The sequence below is a fragment of the Trichechus manatus genome, unplaced genomic scaffold, assembly GCF_000243295.1.
Source record: "Trichechus manatus latirostris isolate Lorelei unplaced genomic scaffold, TriManLat1.0 scaffold00017, whole genome shotgun sequence".
Taxonomy (NCBI): Eukaryota; Metazoa; Chordata; class Mammalia; order Sirenia; family Trichechidae; genus Trichechus; species Trichechus manatus.
In genome coordinates this window covers 44,965-51,174 of record NW_004443953.1, presented here as the reverse complement: position 1 = coordinate 51,174, position 6,210 = coordinate 44,965, and the positions used below count along the sequence as shown (strand labels likewise).

Genomic DNA, 6,210 nt, shown 5'->3' with positions numbered 1-6,210 from the left:
CACATTGGTAATGAATAAGTTAAACTGTCCTTATTTGTAGATAATATGATACTATACATAGAAAACCATGAAGACTCCACAAGAAAACTACTGGAACTAATAGATTCAGCAGAGTAGCAGGATTCAAGATAAACATACAAAAATCAGTTTGATTCTTATACAACAATAAAGAGAATGATGAAAAGGAAATCAGGAAAATAATACAATTTATAATAGCCCCTGAGAAAAATAAAATACTTAGGAATAAATTTAACCAGGGATGTAAAAGACCTATACGAAGAAAACTACAAAACACTACTGCAAGAAACCAAAACAGATCTACATCAATGGAAAAACATACCATGCTCATGGATAGGTAGACTCAACGTTGTGAAAATGACAGTGCTACCCAAAGCGATTTACAAATACAATGCAATCTCAATCTAAATACCAACAATATTCTTTAAAGAGATGATAAAACTAATCATTGACTTTATATGGAAAGGGAAGAAGCCTCAGATAAGTAAAACACTACTGAAGAAGAAGAATAAAGTAGGAGGACTCTCACTACCTGACCTCAGAACCTACTATACAGCCACGGTAGTCAAAACAGCCTGGTACTGTTACAATGACAAATATACTGACCAATGGAACAGAATTGAGAACCCAGATGTAAATCCATACACCTACGGTCACCTGATCTTTGACAAGGGCCCAAAGTCCATCAGATGGGGAACAGACTGTCTTTTTAACAAATGGTGCTGGCAAAACTGGACGTCCTTCTGCAAAAAAATGAAACGGGACCCATACCTCACATCACATACAAAAACTAATTCACAATGGATCAAAGACCTAAATATAAAGCCAAAAACTACCAAATTCATAGAAGAAAAAATAGGTTCAATGCTACAAGCCCTAATACATGGCATTAACAGGATACAAACCATAACTAACAACACACAAACTCCAGAAGATAAGCTAGATAACTGGGTTCTTCTGAAAATTAAACACTTATGCTAATCAAAAGAGTTTACCAAAAGAGTAAAAAGAAAACCTACAAACTGGAAAAAAAAATTTTTGGACACTACAAGTCAGACAAAGGTCTGATCTCTAAAATCTACAAAAAAAATAAAACACCTCTATAACAATAGGCAAATAATCCAATTAAAAAATGGGCAAAGGAAATGAACACTTCAGCAAAGAAGACATTCAAGCAGCCAACAGACACATGAGGAAATGCCCGTGCTCATTGGCCATTAGAGAAATGCAAATCAAAACCACATGAGATACCATCTCACTCCGGCATTACTGGCACGAATCAAAAAACACTGGAAATAACAAATGTTGGAGAGTCTGCGGGGAGATGGGAACTCTTATGCAATGCTGGTGGCAATATATAATGATACAACCATTTTGGAAAATGATACAGCGCTTCCTTAGAAAGCTAGAAACAGAAATACCATACGATCCAGCAATCCCACTCCTAGGAATATATCCTAGCTAAATAAGAGCTGTCACACAAATAGACATATGGACACCCACGCTCATTGTAGCATTTTTCACAATAGCAAAAAGTTGGAAACAACCTAGATGCCCGTCAACAGATGAATGGATAAACAAACTATGGTATATACACACAATGGGGTATTACACAATGATAAAGAATAATGATGAGTCTGTGAAGCATCTCATAACATGGATGAAACTGGAGGACATTATGCTGAGTGAAATAATTCAATCATAAAAGGACAAATATTGTATGACACCACTATAAAAACTCATGAAAAAGTTTACACACAAAAAGAAATAATCTTTGATGGTTACGATGGATTAGTCCAAAGGACTAATGGACCACAACTACCACAGACTCTACCAGATTGAGTCCAGTACAACTAGGCGGTGCCCCGCTACCACTGACTGCCCTGACAGGGATCACAACAGAGCGTCCTGGACAGAGCTGGAGAAAAATGTAGAACAAAATTCTAACTCACAAAAAAAGACTAGAATTACTGGCCTGACGGAGACTGGTGAAACCCTGAGAGTATGGCCCCTGGACACCCTTTCAGCTCAGTAATGAAGTCATTCCCGAATTTCACCATTCAGCCAAAGATGAGACAGCCACATAAAACAAAACGAGACTAATGGGGCACAGTAGTCCAGGGACAAGGACTAGAGGGCAGAAGGCAACAGGAAAGCTGGTAATAGGCAACCCAAGTTCTAGAAGGGACAGTGTTGACATGTCGTGGGGTTGTTAACCATTGTCATAATACAATATGTGTACTAACTGTTTAATGAGAAACTACTTGTTCTGTAAACCTTCATCTAAAGTACAATTTAAAAAAAAAAAAAAAGTCAGCCGGCTCTGTGAACCTTAAGAGAAGATTGAGTCTTTCTGAAGGATTTTAAGTTCCTGCTCAGACTGCAAGTTCCTACTGTGGGAAAAGAGCGTTATATACCTTCAATGTCTCTTTTATTGGCAACTTAAAATGCAAAGTATTTTATTTTTAAACTTTTAAAATTTGAAAACAAGATAGCCTAGGTTAAGTATAGTTTTCCGTAGCTTAATATACAAATTTGGAGCTCAGTTTTGCTGCTTGAAATACAAGAACAACTTCTGAAAGTCCTAGTTGGGAATACTATTGCCTTGATGATCTGTGATTAGATGAATTGATCAATCTCAGTTGGTAACATCCCTTTTTTCCCTCCGTAAGGGTTTAAAAGAGCCCTGGTGGCATGGTGGTTAAGGTCTTGGCTGCTAATCAAACGGTTGGCAGTTCAAATCCACTAGCTGCTCCCTGAAAACCCTGTGGGGCAGTTCTACTCTGTCCTATAGGGTCGCTATGAGTTGGAATCCACAGATGGCGAGGGGTTTTAGGGGAAGGGTTTAAAAATTCTAGAAGAGATGCATTTTACTAGTCTTACACAGTCAATTTCATTCCAAACGTCTCCTGAGATGTATATCCTATATAGGAATCTAGAAATCGGTATGGAGACACTCACCATGCTGTGTCCGTTCACCAATAGGAAGAAGGTTTGGTAGGCGTTCAGCTGTTAAGTGCCTTCTAATTATTTTGGTAAGTTCACCGACGTTGACGTAATCTGGTACAAGGAACTTGGTCTTATGTAGTAAACAAAGCTGCTTCTCACCCTTGCATCTTCCTATTATCACCGGGATTTTGGTAGGATGCTGCTTAGAGATAAGTCAGACATCTTCCACTCTTTGTTCGAAGGTGCGCCGCTGCTTCAAGGTGTTCTCCGACCGTGTGGCGCGGGACCGCGGCAGCGAGCTGAGTGTCGCGGCGCCATCAGGCGGTTCTGACTCCTATTGCGACTGTTTGGTTATCCAATTCTACAGCCTTATTTTGGGGTCGGGGAGAGAGTTTCGTTTGTTCAGACGGGTTCTGAGAGATGTGTGTATAATACTACACCTTGAAAGTGAATTCTCCAATTTCTTCTTTTATTACTATCAGTAGTTTTCTTATCAAATTTAAAGCCATAAATAAGGCTAAACTTACCACTATCCAATTACTAGTTAATCATCATTTACTATCGTACTTTCCTAACAAAACAAAAAATGCCTTGAATTTTGCTAGTACAGTTTACTAAGCTTGGGGTTTGGTCACATCTTGACCTGTGGTGCCTCACAATATATATAATGGGACGCTACGTCAAGGGCTCAGGAGTCTGGCGACTCCCCACCAGCATCTGCTGCATTGCCAGTGTGAAGAATATGAACTAGGAAGGTTATAATGTCAGGGAACGAGTTAAAAAAACAAATAAATTATGTCAAGTGTATGAAGTAGGATGCTTCTGTACATATGATGTAATTATGAATCACAGTAATATTTCTGTTCATACTAATAGCAATCTCATTTTCTTGACCATACAATGAAAAATGCCAAATATGACCATTATAAATGCCACAGAGGTTCATGAGAGAATATTTATGCAGAATTATACACTATCCTAGAATTACATGGTTTCTTCAAAGCATTTATTCTCCTGAAAAGACATTGCAATAGGCTAAGCTTATAAATTACATTGGCATAAAGGGAAAATGGGCTTTGAAAATTGTGTAGTGCAACTACAAGAATTCCCAGCCAGAAGATTTACCAGAAAACCTCCAGAGGACAGGAGCACTGTCAAACAGAAAATGAACACTTTTCATTCTGATATTCCACTGCTTCCTGAGCAGTGAAAGCAGTATTTTTCATAAACTCAAACACTACCCCATGAAAATCAAAATAAGCACACCGAAATGTTTATGACTAGAAAAAAGTAAGTGGTTCTGTCTAATTAATGGTGGAGAAAAGCAGACAGGCACTGCAATAAGGAGGGGGAAGTTGGCTGGCCTTCACTTCATCAATTGCTGTCTTCAATGGCCACTGCCGAAAGCCAGGGTAAAGCAGCCAAACAACATTCACCATTTGCTCAAAGGAAAGACAGGAAGCAAACCAATCAGTGTTGAGTAACATTGAATGCGTTGCTCATCAGCATTAAAGGCCAGGGATCTAGGTGATAATGTTGCAAGGGTACAATTACTCAGTGAATTTTCTTCTCACATGACTTACTGCATTGGGCTTAGAATTTCTTCTTGATTTACAGAAAATTGGGAAAAGATTAGACAGCTTCTGTGGAGTGATGATTGTCCATATATGGGTTATGGTGGCATAGGAAGATGTCAAGAAGGCCTGGTTTGGATCCCAGCTGTGCTCTCACCTGCTGTGGAACAAGAATTGAATCTCTCCAAGTCTTAATTTCTCCATCTAGAAAATGGGGTGGTATAATATCTATCCCACAGTGTTGTGCCATTCCTAGCATGTGCCATAAACCTCTCCCTGTAGTTTATCTGAACTAAACACTACATACTCAATTTATCTAAATAAAATGGGTGTTTGAACATCTTAGGACCTGCTTTGGAGACTTTAATCTTATTAGTATTCATTTTCATGATATGAATTTAATACTCTTTGCATACTTAAAGTTGCTTAGTTCAATATTCATCCCACTCAAAAAGAGGGAGTCATTTGACCACTTTTAAATGGACTTTTTCTTGCTTGACCAATTTGCTATAATTCTCTACCATATTCAGAATTTGAAAGATCATACTGCCCTTGATATTGGAGAGACCTACTTGCAGAACCTTTAAAAATATATGTATTTAAGAAAGTTGGAGAGAGTTGTTGGGAATCTAAATGCCAAGTCCTTACTAATAGTTAGCCTGCCAAAGTAACATCTTTTCTAGCATTAGTACTGACTGAAAATCCTTATTTCAGCAAAATGTATTTTGACCAGTTTTTAAAATACACTGATTGGCAAATGTTGGAGTTAAGATACTAAGCTGTAATCTGTTAAATTAATGAGCCCAGTTTACTCAAATCAAAATTTTTGCTTTTGCTTTTCACAGAAAAAAATGTTGTTGCTTTCTAGTGTTTTGTACTTTTTTTTAGCTATTGCAAATTATTTGATGATGGCTTCATATTACTACTAGACATTGGGGTTAATAGGGTCTCTATGAGTTGGAATCAACTCGACTGCAACAGGTTTGATTTATAAAGAATAGGTTCGTCTTTACTCTCCCTTATTCTAAAGAGCCTCATATGCATGTGAAAGCTGGACAATGAATTAGGAAGACCAAAGAAGAACTGATGCCTTTGAATTACGGTGTAGGTGAAGAATATTGAATATACCATGGACTGCCAGAAGAATGAACAAATCTGTCTTGGAAGAAGTACAGCCAGAATGCTCCTTAGATGCCAAGATGGAGAGACTTCATCTCACTTAATTTGGACATGTTATCAGGAAAGAACTAGTCCTGGAGTAGGACATTATGCTTGGTAAAGTAGAGGGACAGTGAAAAAGAGGAAGACCCTCAGTGAGATGGACTGACACAATGGCTGCAACAATGGGTTCAAACATAGCAACAATTGATACTTTTTCTGGCGTACAGATACTATTTAATATACACATTTAATTATTAAAGCATTTGCTAATAACTACTAGGGTGAACTTCTTGCTCTAATCAAAAATAAAATATTTTAAACAAAATCTTTCAAAATGTTTAAAATGCTTCAGTGTAAAATTTAGTGTAAAATTTTACTAAAATTTTATTTTCTTTTATTAAATAAGAAACTATATTTTATGCAATACTCAAACCAATGAAGATTTCCACTGTTCATCTATTTAAATTGAAAAACTATCGAGTATGAATAATTATCCATTTTTCTCCTC

General features: G+C 37.3%; 1 pseudogene; it reads right to left on the bottom strand.

Annotated features, from left to right (window-relative positions):
* Positions 1-2,897: 2,897 nt before the first annotated feature.
* LOC101345862 (microtubule-associated proteins 1A/1B light chain 3B pseudogene) lies at positions 2,898-4,791 on the bottom strand (annotated as a pseudogene).
* Positions 4,792-6,210: the final 1,419 nt, after the last annotated feature.